Source organism: Ochotona curzoniae, unplaced genomic scaffold (genome assembly GCF_017591425.1).
Source record: "Ochotona curzoniae isolate NIBS_2020 unplaced genomic scaffold, NIBS_Ocur_1.0 scaffold_3835, whole genome shotgun sequence".
In the NCBI taxonomy this organism is placed as follows: Eukaryota; Metazoa; Chordata; class Mammalia; order Lagomorpha; family Ochotonidae; genus Ochotona; species Ochotona curzoniae.
This window is the reverse complement of record NW_024467114.1, coordinates 13,312,635-13,330,424: the sequence shown is the minus strand read 5'-3', so window position 1 is coordinate 13,330,424 and position 17,790 is coordinate 13,312,635. Positions and strand designations below refer to the sequence as shown.

At 38.0% G+C, this 17,790-nt stretch overlaps 1 protein-coding gene and 1 pseudogene across 1 annotated transcript in view; one reads left to right on the top strand and one right to left on the bottom strand.

Moving 5' to 3' along the window:
- NXPH1 (neurexophilin 1) overlaps positions 1-17,790 on the bottom strand; it is a 246,766-nt gene that overhangs the window by 48,686 nt on the left and 180,290 nt on the right. The window lies entirely within an intron of this gene.
- On the top strand, positions 4,726-5,528 carry LOC121145571 (annotated as a pseudogene).

The window sequence follows — 17,790 nt, the reverse complement described above, 5'->3', positions numbered from 1 at the left end:
GAATATAAGAGACTAAACTTTCCTTTAAAATGTGATGCATTTTATGAACATAACAAATTTCAGATCTAGAGTCTCACAAAAACAATACCCATAGGAAATTAATATAATTCTAAAGAAACAAAGTGTCATAATGAAAGTCACAGGCTCCCATCTACCCAGCATATGACTTAGGAGCACCACAAAATCTTATAAATATCTAGGTTTCCCACTTTTAAACAGAGATAATGGACCTGATGTGATGGCTCAGTGGTTAGATCTTTGCCTTTCAAGCGCCAGGATCCTGTATGGGTGCTGGTTTGTGTCCTGGCTGCTCTACTTCCCATTCAGCTCCATGGCTATGGCCTAGGAAAGCCGTCGAGGATGGCCCAAAGCTTTGGGACTCTGTACCCACATAGGAGACCTGGAAGAAGCTCCTAGCTCCTGGCTTCAGACTGGCTCAGCTCTGGCTGTTGTGGCCACTTGGGAAATGAAGCAGTGGATGGAAGATCTTTCTCTCAGTCCTTCCTTCTCTCTATAAGTCTGCCTTTCTGAACTCAAATAAAAATAACCTTTTACAAATACACACACAAAAAACCCAGAGGTCTTACTATCTGTTTTACATAGTTGTGGCAAGTTGAGCTGTTTGTGTGTATGAGAATTTGTACATGTTAGTGTATATTTATGTGTGTAACTGTATGTATGTGAGTGTGTGTGTTAAAAATATGAATATGGATGGACAATGGTTCAGGTCCTGGCTGCTCCACGTCTGATCTAGCTCCTTGCTAAAGTGCTTGAGAAAGCAATAGAAAATGGCCCAAGTACTTGGGCTGTGGCACCCATGAGGAATATCTGGAAAAAAAATTTGGGGCTTCTGGCTTTGGACTGGTAAAGCTTCAACCATTTTGACCATTTGGGGAATGAACCAATAGATGGAAGATCTTTATCTCACTTTGTCTCTCTGTAAATTTATCTTTCAAATAAAGATTTAAAAATTTTGTTTGAAAAAAAGATAAGTTCATTTTGGTGCATTTTTAAACTTAAAAAGATTTTAAAGTTGAGGCTCACCACCGTAGCCTAGTGGCTAAAGTCCTTGCCTTGCATGCACCAGGATTCCATATGGGCACCAGTTTGTGTTTCAACATCCCGGCTTCCCATTCAGCTCCCTGCTTGTGGCCTGGAAAGGCAGTCAAGGATGCCCCAAAGCCTTGGGACCCTGAACCTGCATGGAAGACATGGCTCATGGCTTAGGATCTGTTCAGCTCTGGTCATTGCAGCCACTTGCAGAGAGAATCAGCAGACAGAAGACCTTCCTCTTGGTCTGTCCTCCTCTCTGTATAAATTTTACAATAAAACAAATACATCTTTAAAAAGTTTTATGGTTGGTATTAATAATAAAGAGGATAAATACAATTTCACAGATATAATTTTCATTATACACAATTTTCTTGAATAGTTTGAACAACCATTCATATCTTTTTTTTAAAGATTTTGTTTTATTTTTATTGGAAAGGCAGATATACAGAGAGGAGAGACAGAGAGGAAGATATTCCGTCCAAAGATTCACTCCCCAAGTGAGCGCAACAGCCGATACTATGCCGATCCGAAGCTAGGAGCCTCTTCCGGGTCTCCCATGCGGGTACAGGGTCCCAAAGCTTTGGGCCATCCTTGACTGCTTTCCCAGGCCACAGGCAGGGAGCTGGATGGTAAGCGGGGCCACTGGGATTAGAACCAGCGCCCATATGGGATCCCGGGCATGCAAGGCGAGGACCTCAACCACTTGCGCCATCGTGCTGGGCCCTAACCATTCATATCTTAATTGTAAGTGTTAACATTGATAACACTTGCTTTTTATTTTTAGATGTTTCTTTAAACAGGTTTTGTCTTTATTATTTATTCCTTTTTTCTCTACAACCAATCTGTTCCTTTTATAGGACTTGAAACAATCATATTCAACTTTGGTGATACACTTTTGAGGTGTCATATGAATATATAGGACTGATGTCTAATAACTATTTTAAGATATATTTATTTTTACTTCAAAGGCAGATATTACTGAGACAGAAGGAAACACACAGAGAGAGGTCTTCCATCTGTTGGTTCACTCTGCAAATGGCTATAACAGCCAGAACTGAACTGACCCAAGCAGGAAACAGGAGCTTCTTTCTGGGTCTCCCAGGTGGTTTTATGGGACTAAGGACTTGGGGCATCCTCTGCTGCTTTCCAGGGAGCTGGATTGGAAGTGGAGTTGTCAGGACTTGAACTGGTGCCCACATGGGGTGCCAGCACTGCTGTTGGAGGATTAAACAATTATACCACTTCACCAGCCCCTAGAGTTACTATTCAGAAGCCATGATACGTCAGCATCTATGCAAAAATATTTCCATACACCCAAATGTAATCTCATTTCAAAACATCTTTGGGAGGTAGAAATTATATCACTGTTTTCAGAGGAGACTATTTTAATTGAATAAAGCAACCTCAACACTAAGTAATAATGCAAAATTCAAACTTGGGTCTGTTCTAATTCAAAATATATATACTTTTTACTCTATCATCTTGTGGCTTCCTTAACAGCATATAAGAGGGCTGGGATGAGTAATGAAGAAAGAATGCAAACAAGTCCATGAGACAAGAAACAGCCAGCAGAGAGGAGCAAAAGGGAGAATACCTCTCATAGCCTGTGGCAGTGAGTACACCAAGTATGACTCACAAGACACTTAAAGGTATATGATAAAACCATGGTCCCTTTTGACTTTTCATTCTTACGTTTTAATTGACCAAATGCAGACTTATTTTTAAAATGTATCTATTTACTTTATTTCAGAGTCAGAGAAAAAAAAATACAGAAATAAAGATAGCAAATCCCCATCTATTGAAACCCTCTCCAACTGTCCACCGTGCGCAGGAGCCCAGAAGTCCATCCTGGTCTCTGTGTGGATGCAGGACAAAACTACTTGAGCCATCACCTGCTGCCCAGGGCATGCGCGAGAAGTTGGAATCGGCAGCATAGTCAAGGCCCCAAACCGAAACCCTTGGATATGGCAGGTGGGTGACCCCAGTGGCATCTTAACTGCTAAGCTAAATGTCTGTCCCTACCCCACCCCTTCTACTAATTGCCTCAATCACCACAAAAGTCCAGCACCACGGAGATTAGAAAGCTGTTGGACAGCTACTTCTTTCTCCTTTGAGCTCTTTTTTAAAAAGACAGCAGAAAGCTGACATTTATTATTTTATGTTTCTTTGATCACCCTTTTTCAGAATGGGTAAAAGAATTAAGATTTACACAGCAACTTTAGGCTAGGTATGACAGACCCAATTTTATATAACAGGAGTATTTTTCTGAACTCAAACATTAAAACTATCCAAGAGAGACCTAAAATGAACTCAGAAACCACCATAGAACTGCCTTCAATCTAGAAAAACCTTCATTAGCACAACTCCTGGAGTATAAATAGATATTCTGTTTTTAAAGGCCTTAATTGGAGGTAATTGTATGACCTTCCTGGCGGGACACCTCATTGTATTGCTCCAAAATGTTTCTCCCTGAAACAAGGGAAAACATCAGTGTTTTCATTCTTTCTGGCAAATATATGAGGGCAAGTCCTTGATGCCAAACTTTGTGTTGGCAATCAAAAAAATGTACTTTTAGAATGCTCAGGGATCTATCTGTCCAAGAAAGCTTCAAAGGCCAAGAACAGTGGGGTGCTTAATATGATAAAATCCTCAAACATATGGTCTGCTCCACATGAAAGGATTTTGCTGTAATAACTTACCCAATTTCTTTTCTTTCATATAAAAAATAAAACTGTCCATTAAAGCATCAGCAACACACATAAAGGGTATATGGAATTTGAAAGTTGTACAGTATTTATACTATAGCATATAATGTATAATATGACATATTTTCACAGAAATGTTCTTGTCATAATAAGGAATCTAGACAATGTGCATCTCTTATTAGAGTTGAATGGCAGGTATCCATACAACATCTGGGCTGTCAGTCCACAGACCATGGTTGGGACATTATTGAAGGATTTTATTTTACAGTTCCAGTTGATAACTCAGAATATGGATATAGCTAAAGCAAATTAGACCATAGAAGAAGCATTATGAGTTTCAAGCTTTAAGTTTCCTAAGAGAGGAAAAATTTCTGTCCCCTACCTTGTAGGTATTGGTGTGACTACGTGGAAAGGAAAGGAAGGAGAGGGAATAACAGAACATGTTGAAATACGTTTAATAGGGAAAGCTTTGCATTGGATTATTCAGAAAATAGTTGGTTCTATTCAAACAAACTCCGAGTGTTACAAAAAGTCAAGAAGTTCAGTTAGTTAAGCTCAATTTTATATAATCTTCAGTAAGACCAATTTTGTTTTTAAACAATTGTTTGAAGTAGAAGTGTTTGGCAAACAAAAAAATATATATAATGTGTTAAGACTTCAACACAGAAAATACAGACTTGGGAAAGTGATTTTTTTTACACAGGAAAGACTATTTTATAAGAAAGCCAAGGACATTACCTTGAGTAACAGTCACACTTAGTGACTGAGAAAGGAATACAGATCAAGGCAAGAGAGCTCTAAAGCAAGGGAATGCCCATTGCAGGAGAGGCAGCGACCCAGTCATAACAACATAACACCTAGGAAACTTCACTAATGTGAGTCAGTCCTGAATTTCAAGTGAACACTTGTTTATAACAAAATATTCTCAAAATTTAAAAACTAAGGGCTTTTAGCTCTGAGTGGCTCCATGGCAGTTGGCAAGAACAAGTGCTTCATGAAAGGTGGCAAAAAAGGAGCCAAGAAGCAAGTGGTTGACCCAGTTTCAAAGAAAGATTGGTATGACATTAAAGCACTAGCATGCTCAATATAAGAAACACTGGAAAACCCAAATCACAAGGACCCAAGGATCCAAAGTTGTGCCTGATGATCTCAAGGGTCACCAGGTCTTTGAAGTGAGTCTCACTCTCCTGTAAAACAATGACATTGCACTCAGGAAATTCAAGCTGATCCATGAAGATGTTCAGGGCAAAAACTGCCTGACCAACTGCCTGAAATGGACCTTACCCTGGACAATTGCATCCCAAGCTTCAAAAGCAGCAGACTGTTGGAGGCTCATGTTGATACTACCGGGGCTATGTGCTCCATCTGCTCTGCATTGGTTTTACTAAGAAACATGGCAATCAGGTAAGTAGAATTCTTATGCTCAGGTCAACTGAATCTGGAAGATGATGCTGCAGATCATGACATGGGCGGTGCAAACAAATAACTTGAAAGAAGTAGTCACTAAATTGATTCCAAACAGCATAGGAAAAGACTTAGAAAAGGCATGCCAGCCTCTTTATCCTCTCCATAATGTGTTTGGTAGAAAAACGAAAATGCTGAGAAAGCCCAAATTTGAATTGGGAAAACTCAATGGAGCTTCATGGTGAAGGTAGTAATTCTGAAAAAGCCACTGGGGCGGAGACAGGTGCACAAGTTGAATGATCTGATGACTATGAGCCATCAGTCCAAAAGTCTTTAAATTGTAGTCGTTTTAATCATGACAAATAAAAAAGCTCTATTTGTGATGTTTTGTTTCTGAAAAAATAAATTAATGGAATAAAATCTGAGGAATGAAGTCAAGATCAGCAACATATCAGAAAGATAACTAAGCAGCATATTTCAGTCTTCACCCCCTCAGGGGACACGTCAATCTAAACAACGATCACTGAGTTATGAAACCTTTTAAGAAGTTAAAAAAAACTGAGAGAATATAGCATAGATGAAATTTTTAAAAAGGCATTGAAGAGCCTAGGAAAAAGTATTTCATATTATTTGGATCCCCCTACTTCAATCCCAGCAAGTAAAATACAGACCTGATTATCATACATTTGTGGAAAGGGAAATGAGCACAGATGTTGACTTTGGACTCTCCCTGACATCAGGTAGAAACCCATGGTCTCAGACTTGAGATTGGTCTCTGAAGAGAGATACATCAATTGCAGGCACCAGGCCTGTCCAGTGAACTTAGACAGACAGATGCCAGAGGCTCCAGGATTGGGACTCGCCCCAGTGTGGAAACTAGACTTTAGGCGACACTGAGGACAAGCTGAGCGGTTGAGTCCTTGCTGTCAGGCTGGCGTGCATGAATCCAACCTCCAGCACAATCCCCAGGGACTTGGGCTGCAGGACCACCTCACTTTTCAGACCAGTTCAGAGACAATTCAGACCACATATCCCCAGGCTTCCACCTTGTCTCAGTGCCAGGTTGGCACTTCTGGGCTCAGGCACCAGGCTAGTATACATGGATAAAATTCCTAACCAATCCATGACGCCCATCTCTACTAAATCCAGACCTCATTCAGCTGACTTGAGATTCAGGTCTATTGTAGCACTGGGTAAGCTGATACAAAACCAGTCTAAAGAACCACTCTTGTGAAGACAGGTCTCAGGCTAACACACACAAGTTTAGTCCAGCACCCGTGGATACTCATGAGCCCAGGCTCCAGATTATGTTTCATAAATGCAGGTTTTATATCTGCCTCAGCAACAAATTGCTTCCAGTGGACTCAGGCCTATTCAAACTCAGGACCCAGGGTCCAAGCTCAGCCCACTACATTCTGGTGTTATTGGGCTCCTATTGACTGAAGTTCTGGGATTCCATCTCATGAGTCAGGGTCCAGGTCATTCACACACCCGATTAACAATTCCACAATGCAGAACCAATTCTGTGGGCCTAGATGCCAGGCCTAACAACTGTGTGTAAGCAACATGTCAGCCTGACCCTGCAGGCAACAAGTCCACGCTTGGACCATATCTGGTAGCCTGCCTGAATCTCTGGTTAGGCTGACTGACCAAGTTATTTGTAAGATAATAAACATCCTGAAATTATTCCCTATTCACTCAAATGTATAGGGATCGACATAGAACAAGAGTTGTGGAAATACTGGTTCTAAAAAGAAGTAATAGCTCTAAATGAACAAAACAATCTCCCAAATTTTTCTCAAGAAAGAAATACACAAGCTGCCTGACAAGTAAATAAATATAATGTTAAAAGGAAGCTCAGTGAAGTTAAATACAGAGAAACAAATTAATAAAATCAGAGAAACATGTACAATGTAAGATGTTCTATAAGTATCTTTACAAATCAAATTATGAAACTGAAAATTAGCATGAATGAAAAGAAAAAGTGCAACAAGGAACATCAACAGCTGGCTTATTAATGAATCAGAAAAAAATATGATTTTTTTTAAGTACACAGCCATGGTGGTTCAGAAGGAGGGAGGAAAAAAAGGATGAAAAGGAATGACTGAAGTTTGTAGAACAGAGGAAAGCATCAAAACATCAGATTTGAATGATGACAATTCAAGAAGGAGAAGAGAAAAAATATATATAGGAGAATTCTAATCAGGCTATCAGAGAATTCCTTGTTCATGGACAGGGAGAAATGAAACTTTTTAAAATGCCAATAATGCTCAATGTCTACATATCCAATGCAATCATGATCAAGATTTCAGCAGTATTTTTCATATAGATCCTAAAGAACTAAAGTCATCTTGTGCAAAAGAAACACATCAAGAGACAATACACTATGTGTCTTCCAAACCTACTTCAACTTTGTAATAATCCAAGTAGCATAATACTGGCAAGAAGGCACCAACACGTATCAACAATACACAAAAGATAACTCAGAAATAAATTAATGTACTTGCAATTAATTTACTTTCAATATGTGTGTCAAGACCATATAATGGGAAAATATTCTCTTCAACAAATGTTTGGAAAACTAAATATCCATATGCAAAATTACGTAATCACTCCTTCTCTTACAATCCTATAAAACAGCAACTGAAAACATATTAAATATTTATTTGTAAATCACAGAGCTAATAAAGCTACTAGAAGAAATAGAAAGCTCCATGACATTTATCTGTGCAATCAATTTTTATATGAATCCTAAAACACAAGCAACAAAAGTAAAAATAGACAAATAGGATTACGCAATACCATAAGGCTTTGCACAACAAAGAAAACAATCATGAGGAAATCCTTGCAAATTGTGCATCTGATAGGGTTCTCACATCATATATCTCTGCATTATGTACATATATATTCAATAGCAGGAAAATAAGTATAATAATTGAAAAGTAAGGAAAGGATCTGGATAGATATTTCTAAAGAGAAACATAAAAGAAACCAACAGACATATGGAAATGCTCAACATCACTAATCTTCAGAGAAGTGCACACCAAAAACAAAAATCATGGTCTCATCCCTGCATCAAGGGCACCTGAGGACAAGATGCGAAGTGAAAGTAATTCAGGCACTGAAAGACACATAGTATAATCTCACTTACATGAAGACACTTCAGAACAACCACAGACCAAAGCTCATTTTGCTCAAAATAACTTTTGCACTTCGTGCATGATTTTTTCATACGATATAGTTCCATGAACTTTTTGAAGTATCCTCTAAGGACCCAGCCATTCAAAGTAGCATTGTTGGTTACCAGGATTGAGGTGATTTTTGGAGGGGATAGGGAAATGGATGTGAAAAGATGAAATTTCAATAAGGTACAAGGCATAAATTTAAGAGGTGTGTTATATAACACAGCGACTATAGCAATGTGCTGTACACTTGAAAATTCCTGAGAGTAAAAAAAATGTCAGTTTGTGAGGCACAAAGCCGTTGGTTCCATTCACCCTCTCATTCACGTATACACATCTTTGAACATCACATTGTATATGGCACATAAATACAATTTTGCCAATTAAAGAATTTTAGGAGCAGGTGTTTTGTTCAGCAGCTAACTCAGCCCATGAAGCACCTGCATTGCATTAGCAGAGTACCTGATCTCTGACATCCCCGTAAGAGACTCAGGTTGAAGTCTGGGCTTCTGGTTTTAGCCTGGTCCACTTTCTGCTATGTGGGCATTTAAAAAGTGAACCAGCTGTTTGCCTCTCTTACTCTCCTTTTCATGTTAAATGAAAATAAATATTTAAGTAAAATTTAATCTTAAAAAGCAACTAAATAGGAAACCTTGAGGCTATCGTATATAATATTCAACATTAAAATCATAGTTTGAAAAACAAGGAGCTGGGAATGTTTTCAAAAAGGTATGCCAAAACAATAAAATCTATTGCTTTACAAAATAATTTCCCAAATTGAAGTATATAGCACAGTATTGTATATACATATTAATGTTTGCTTACATTTTTATATTATGTATATGTTTACACATGCCTAGATTCATCAAGAGAATATGCACAACAGATAAAGACTGAAAAACATATCAAGGTTGACAAGTAAAATCAATTGTTTTTAAATATTAGCTGGGGCTATATCCACCACTAGGGAACGGAGTTAAGTCTTTCTTTTTTAATCTTCTTAGAGTGTTTGCATTTGACAGATACCAGTTTCAAAAGACAAAAGGAAAAAATTCCAGGCAAATCAAGGTGGAATCAGAGGAGTAGTGTTGAGAGGACTGTGAGTGTTTAGAACTCAGAGTGGACAACTGAGGCACAAATGATTAGGGGTTAGTAGACACAGATAACCAAATAAAATCAGTATTAATAACGAAAGGAAATAACTACCTCTGTTCAAGAGAGTGACGCTACCGCCATGGATTAAGACCACTGACATCAGGACTGTTGGATTCGTGTCAAGGGATTAGACTTCTTTCAGTTTAGCTTGGAGAAAGCTAAAATCGGCTTTCCTGGATGATTAGTCAAGGAATTATTGTACTGCTTTGGAATTTCTGTAAATTAGTATATTAAATTAAGTTTATTAGATTTATAAGCGACATCTCCATCTTTTTGGCAATTGAAAAGTCTGGAACAAATTTAAATCACGTTTATAATCTTAAAATGGAATGATCTGAAACAGAACCTGAATTTAGCTATTATTTCAATGACACATATAGCCATCACATTGCAGATTAAAATGCCAGAAATTTTTCATTTCTTCTCTTCTTTCTTCCTTCCTTCCTACTTCCCTTTCTCTCTCACTCCTCTCTCTCTCTCTTTGAAAAAATAAGGACCTTAAAATCCACCTACAGCTGGAGTTATGCAGGTGGGAAACAGAGAGATCATAAGATTAGAGACAGGGATAAGACTGCATAAATGATTTAAAGAGCAAAAGTGTTCACATCGAGAGTGCCAAGGCAATAAGAAGGCAGACTGGGCCAGTAGTCCCAAGGGGAACCAAAGTCACTCCAGTCCTTTTATTTTAACAAGAAAGGATATTTGATATTTGCACACATTTACTCCATGACTGTTTATTACCTCTTAGGTCCCAATTGTTAGTCCAGATCTCTGGGCAGGGCCTCGTGCTAAGACCCTCCAACTTGGTTACCAGTCCCTTGGAGTAGACATCTCCCAGCACACAGAACTGTGTCTATGTCAGGTCGGAGTCTGCATGCAATCTCCTCCCAGTCATTAACACTCTGACCTAACCAATGATTTCTTGAGAGAAAAAACATGGTTGATCATATCTAAAAGCACCTTCAGTTGTTAAAACAGTGCATAACCTTTTGTTGTTGACACTTCCAAGCACTGAAGAAGTACATATATTTATGAATATTTAAGTTAACAGCACAGGTGGAAGAACAAATATCACAAACCATGGCTCGTACGTAGAAATTTGAAGAGATTTCAAATACTACTTGTAGTAGAATGCAACAAACAGCGAAACAACTTAGATGTCCCAAGGTAAAGCCCTGAGTGACATTCACTTGCCAGCTGGCTAGAGTAAAGTAACCACCCAATATAATCATTTTCGAAAGGGCAATACCATAACTTTCTTCACAAACTTTGCCCTATTATATTGGGTCTCTTTCTGTTTAAATAAAACTATATTTATGTTTGAAGTTTTCACAGTAAATCATCTTGTTCTGGGAAAAAACACTGGCAAATATATTCTAGCAATGGCAACTAAACCTGTCTCCAAAGCTTGAGGGTCCCAGTTCTCACAGTTATGAACTGAATAAAATGACGGAGCAACTGTGCCCTTCTCTTACCAAGGGTGACTCCAGCAGCAGCATTACACGGCTCTAGCTACGTGTGTAGTGATGTAGATTACACATTATATCTGTTGTTCATGAAGACTGAAAGATTATAAACACCCTCTTGATGACAAATCCATGTAATACATATCTATATGGACATATATTCATATTCCATTCCTCAAAGATACATATGATAATTTTTCAAACAGAAATGTAAACCAAGGCATGAGGCACTTTCTGTAGTCTTTTTCAAGCTCATAAACAAATTTTTTATTGCAAGCTCTGTGGAAAATCTTTATATTTTTATCCACTAAATATGAGACAACTTTAACTTTTCTAGTTTCTACACTTGTGTACCAAATGTCTCTAACAGGTCCTCAGTATTGCAATGTATATTTCTATGGGTCAGTCCTATTTGGTGGTACATTATTAAGATATATGCAATAGAGGATTTTAATAAAAAAGAGATTAGGGCATCTCACATTTTTAGAAAATGAAAAACTCAAACTCAACAATATATTTATACTTGAGAATGTTTTATATGTCTTGGTTATTTCTACAGATCTTGGGAGGCTGGGGTATAATTGAATCAAAACCCTTTTTCCTACCTACGTGCTGATGGTTTTTTCCTTCTTTCCTTTACAGTGCCTTTTATTGCTCTAGGCAGTTGTTCCGAACAATTAGATTGTGTTCTTTTGATAAGCCTAGGTTTGATGAGCCACACTATTCTTTAAGAATCAGTAGATGCAGAAAAGACCACTTGGGATACTGTACTGCTTGGGATGAACAGGCAACTTCCATAATTCATCCTCCATCGCAGCTGTTTCACACCAGCATCATTTTTACCAAAACTGAAATTTTCACATATCTTTTGAGGATAAACAATGGATAAAATGTTCTGAGGTCTCCATATTCTGATTTATTGATACTTTGCTTCTTGTTCAGATGCGGCCTGTAGAGGAAGCGGCCACTCTTGTTCTTTTCTATGTGACTGAGCAGCTTCCCAATCACAAGAGATAACCTCAGGCAAAGATTGTTCTATCTAAGGCCATACATCCTGGTCTCAGTCACCTTAAAAAAAATATATAGAGAATTCATGGGTCCCGCCCAACAGACTAGTGGCTGAATCATCACCTTGCAACTGCCAGGATGCCATATGCAGCCAGTTCATATGCTGGCTGCTCCACTTCCCTTCCAGCTTCCTGCTTGTGGCCTGGGAAAGCAGTTGAAGATGTCCCATTGCCTTGGGATTCTGTAACCACATGGGAGACACAGAAGAAGCTCCTGGCTTCAGACTGGCTCAGCTCCAGCCACTGCAGCCACTTGGGGAGTGAAACAGCAAACAGAAGATCTTTCTGCCTCTCCTTCTCTCTTTATATTTTCCTTTCCAATAAAAATAATCTTTTAAAAAAATCAGAGAATTAGATTCATGAATTATGTCTTTTGATACTCCAATAATTGGGATTCTCTCACCTGTAAAGTTAACCATTTTTAAGCTGGGAATTTTTGATACACAGATAGCAAATAAGAGTGCTAAAAAGTGCTTAACCTTCAGACTAACACTTTCTTTTAAAAAGTTTGCCTACCTCAAATCTATTATTAGAAGGGCTGTAAATGTTTCCTCATCTGGTAGTACAGCTCAGTCATGCATAAATATTTTGCAATTATTCTTATGCCAAAGAAGCCTCAATTGTTATTATTGAAAGAGATTTCTCTTCCAGTGAGTGCCCTCACTACTGTCCAATTCATTCCAAGTGTATCTTTCCTACTCTCAGATGCCAAAAAATGAGTTTTACATTTAAGCCTTATTGGTCTAGAAAATTCAACAATTATGACAATGTAATCTTTAAAATTCACAACTACTTGAATTTAGAAGGGTTCCCTTTAATTTTGAGTATCACTTGTAATACAAATACCATATTTCTTCTTAGTCTCTTCTTTCCAGAAATTTTATACATGCACTTATGCAAGTTGACACAGTTTTCATTTGAGCGCTGACTAACTGTAGGCACCAGTCTACCATCAGCCTTCTGAAGTGTGCAAAAGAGGACTACAACAAATTAATAATGACCTGGTAGAGTGTTGTTAAGGATGAATATGATGAAAATGAAAATGCATACGAACACTTCCACAGGGCCAGCAAAAAGTAATAGGAATTGTGAATGAGGGCATTCTGTCATTAGCATGTCCTTAGCAAGTTAAAATAATGTATTGTTCTATACAAGATGAAGGAAGTCACTCTGCTTTTTTTTCCCGAAGCATGATTATGTCACTCTTCTGTGTTCCCCAAATGCTCAGTACCAACCGTCTGCATGTCCTTTACCTGGACTGAGGGACGGGGCCGATTGTTTGCTTCTGCAGGCTCCCACACATCACCAGCCTGGGACGATGGGGTAAACGGGGCTGAGACCATCTGGCACAGTCTGCATCCTCCAGTAACTATGTATACAGCAAACAGTAATTTGAGTCCATTGAAAGGTGCATTTTTAAATGTATATTTATCCAGTCCTGGAAGAAGCTATTTTTCTCTGACAGCATGTATTAAAGGAAAGTCTCAGAAAAAAAAAAAAAGTCCGAAGCACTGGGCAGCAGAAGCGTCTCTAAAGCATTATTTCCTGGCTGTTTGAACATCCTTTTTTCTTCACCTTGTGCCTGTCAGGAGTTCTCAAGTAATCTTTCTTTTTAACTACGTTAATTAGCCTTGAAATTTTCTGGAGTTCTCTTATAGTCCTCAAAGCAAGTCTTCAAATTATAACCACACAGACGACTGGCATGGGGTTCCTGAGCATGGAACAGATCCATTTCCTGGGATATGTACCTCATCCAAAAATAAATAAATAAATAAAAATATGTTGCATCTTTCTCTTTACCAATCTCCATTCACAGCATTATAATTCTAAGAATTTCATATATATATATATATCTTTCCTATATAGTTCATTTCCTTTAGGCCATTTTAAGCTAAATTATCAGAGTGGTTTTATAGAGACATGAACCGATATCATCTTATTTTTCCATAAATAAACTGAACTGGATGGCATTTTATTTCCTGTTAATAAGTATCTAAAAGAAGAACCTTGTGTGATATTATGCAATCTTTTTTTTTTTTTTTTTTAGCAAGAGCTGAATGGTGATTGTTATAAATAAGTGGCGAGATGGGGACCAGGATTAAATTCAACTGAATGCTTAACTTTTACTTGATTGTATAATGGGGTTATTTTTAATGGCATTTGAATGAGGCCACATTTAATCTACATATTGTCTAAATCTCAAAATCAATTTATAATCAGAAACCACAAAGCAAGGTTTTACCTGGTACCTGCAGAGTTTCTCAGATTAATTCAACAGTGGTTACAATATGTTCTGAAGTCTTAAACTGACTGAAGCAACTCATGAAAGAATGTTAAATACACAACATAGCCAAATAATAAATAGAAAATTTGTTTAAAATTGAACACTCATTGTGCACTTAACATAAATCAGACTCGATGGTAAGTACTGAGGACACAATAAATAAGAAATAGCCACAGGAATTTGTCATTTTGATACTAAGGTTACTTATCAATATGTAAGCACTCAGTTTGATTTTATTTAAAATTTGCTTGAAAGTTATACACAGATGCACCTATCAGAAATACTGTTTTAAAAGTCATCCAATATTGATCTGAAAAAGGGTGTAAGGAGTAAAGTCAATTTTGGATTAATTTATTATACTGAACATCATTCCTATCGTTGCTGTTGTAATTATTAGAAGAAGCATTTACCTTCTGAAACCTGAGATGTGGACACAGTCTTGCTGCCCCCTGCTGCTATCTTACTGCTTGTTGGTGATAACCACTGAAATTTACACTCCACCACAGTGCCCATGCCCCATCCTTCTTCGGTGCTATCTCCCAACCCCCACCGTCCCATACTGCCTCTGCCTACTGCCTAAAAGTAGGACATGGCTCCTCCACTTTGCCCTTCTGATGTTTCCATGACCAGCAGACCTTCCTTATGGAAGGAACTGTCCTACAAATCACTGCTGAAAAGCAGTGAGGAATTGTGAGAAATCGCCTAAGAGGAGAAGTTTGGAAGTATGCTAGAAAATGATCAAATCCAACTAGCCTGAAAACTGCCACAGTAGTTTTGCTCACCCTTGAATTAACAGTTCACTTTGTTTGCATCGTTTCTTTGCCACCTGTTCTACTTTGAATTCTTCATGGCGTTGATTTTTGTACTCTTTGAATTCAGGGTGTCTTTTTAAATCGTAAAAGCGTTTAATTTGCCAAGTGCTGTGTCATGGAGACACCATAAGCTTAAAAAATTAGGGAAATGTAATTCATGTCTTTAAGTGCCTAAGTCAATATATTTCTTTTGTTTGTTTTTATTATTTTTCATAATATGGTTCCACAGGCATAAGGTTCCCCATCTCATATACCTCCTTGGCCCCATCACTATTTCCCCACATATTAATACAATAGTATAGTCCTTCAACAGCAGTTAAATGGCTAGGACAACATCACACACACATAAAGAAAACAGTAAAATAAGCACTGACCAAACTAGAAATGCACTACTAGAGAAATAATATCTTACTGTGTCATACATAAATGGAATGATAGCCAAAAATAAACCGAAGTCTGTTAATGAAGCACCAGCTATTAAGAGGCAACACAGAGAGTGATACAAAGAGCACAGGGGAAAGCAAGAAATGAAGCTTCATTCCAACACTGTGCCTAGTGCTTACACCGAGAAATTTTAGAAAAGCTACTTAATTTCTTCCAGCCTACTAATGCAAGTCTAGGGTGAGAATAATATCTTACCCACAGAGCAGTAAAAGCAAAATCAGATAACTTAATCATTGTCTAGTACATAGAAAGTAGTTAGTAATGAGATCCTTGTGTTGATTATTCATTTTCCCTTCATATATTACTGGGGATATATGCTGCTGCTTTGTAGTACAAAAGCAAATGATACTTATATAATCATTCTTAACTTTCCAGCCATTTATATCATCTGGAGGGAACTAGAGAAGTATGCCTTTTGCATCCTTTGTTTTCATTTCATTGTATATACCCATATGTTATATTACCAAAACGTAAATCTAAAAGAAACTAAATTATGTATGCATAATTTAGATGAAGATCACCCATCCAATAACATTTATCTTACATTTTATTTGGAAAAGCATATTGCTAAGCACTAGAGATGCAGTATTCAGAGCCTGTCTAGTTCTATGTAATTTAACATAGCTAGGGATAAATGCGCGCGTGCACACACACACACACACACACACACACACACAAAACATAGTAGTACAAAAGATTATGTTTACAAACAAATTGTACAAATGCTAAAGAAATGTCTTGAGGACAACAATTAATTCTGCAGAGATCAAGGGAAGTACTTTCGAGGCCCTAATGTCTGCTTGACAGGTTGATCATTTTTCTGTGTGCAGAAGCTGAGAACTCCAGGCAAAGGCAGAATCTGCACAGAGAGCCAAGTTCTGCAGGGCAGTCCTGGAGACGCCTCCTCAACTATCCGTCACTCTCTTCCCTGGAGTCAGTAATTACAGTAAAAGGACAGCATCCCATGAAGAAAAGATTTTAATAATCACAGGTCAGATATGACAATTACCTGTGCTTTTTATAGACTCAGGAATTAGTCAATTTCTAGGGAAAAATAAAACAGTGCAGAGTCCTACCGTCTTGGAAAGATTATTATTCTGATTCTGAAATAAACAAATCAGATAATAAGGTCTTTCTCTATACTGTTGCCTTTTCATTTCTTTTCCCTTGGATTATTCGAACCTGTCCCTGGGAAGAATCTAAGGAAATCACCCAGCTCATATTGACACGCATCCTCCTCCTTCTGTCCCCACTCTGAATTTCCAAATCTCAGAATCAGGCTGACATAGAAAACACATGGGAGGCACATGGAGTGTACTGAGTTAGTCTTCTTGGAGTACTGCACCCAAACATGAAGTCTGCACTATACACAGAGAAATCTTGGGTGGAAAAGAGAAGATTAGGATGAATGAGACCATTATTATTGTAGGTGTGACTGTCAGACATGAAATGTGTCATGGGCCACATAGAGGCAAGGCACATACTTCTCAGAGTAATGGGGGTTGAGTTGATTTGAAATAAATAAACAAATAAAACCAGTGCCACTTTTGTACCTGCATTATTTGTTGGGACACTATAATAATGAAAACATCATGTATTTATTCAGTTGAATACACTTATATTCATTTTGTGACCTATTTAAAATCAGAGAATTTCTAGAATAGTTGAGTTATATGTTCTTGTTCCATATTACCCTATATTCAACTATAAGAACCCTTCCTGGGTGTCAATTAAAAATGTAAATGCTAGTCAGAATCTGAACTCAGCAGTCTAGTGTGATGGTTCAATTGGCTAAGCTTCCCCTTGAAAGTGGATTCCAAATGAATGCCAGCTAATGTTCCCGATGCTTCACTTCCCATCCAGCGCCCTGACTGTGGCCTGGCAAAGCAGTCGAGGATGGTCCAAAGCATTGGGACCCTGCACCTGCGTGGGAGTTCCAGAAGAAGCTCCTGGCTCCAGACTGGTTCAGCTTCTACTACCGCAACCACTTGGGGAGTAAACCAGTGCATGGAAGATCCTTCATATTGTTTCTCCTCTGTTAATCTGCCTTTCCAATAAGAAATAAATGAGTCTTCTAAAAAAAAAAAAACTTAAAGAATCTGAACTCATGAATCCTGCAGTAAGTAAATTACTTGAAAGGATATAAAGCTTCCATTCACCAAATGTCTGAACGCTACTTTTTTTTTCTTTCCCAGGATAAATGGCAAAAGAAATTATA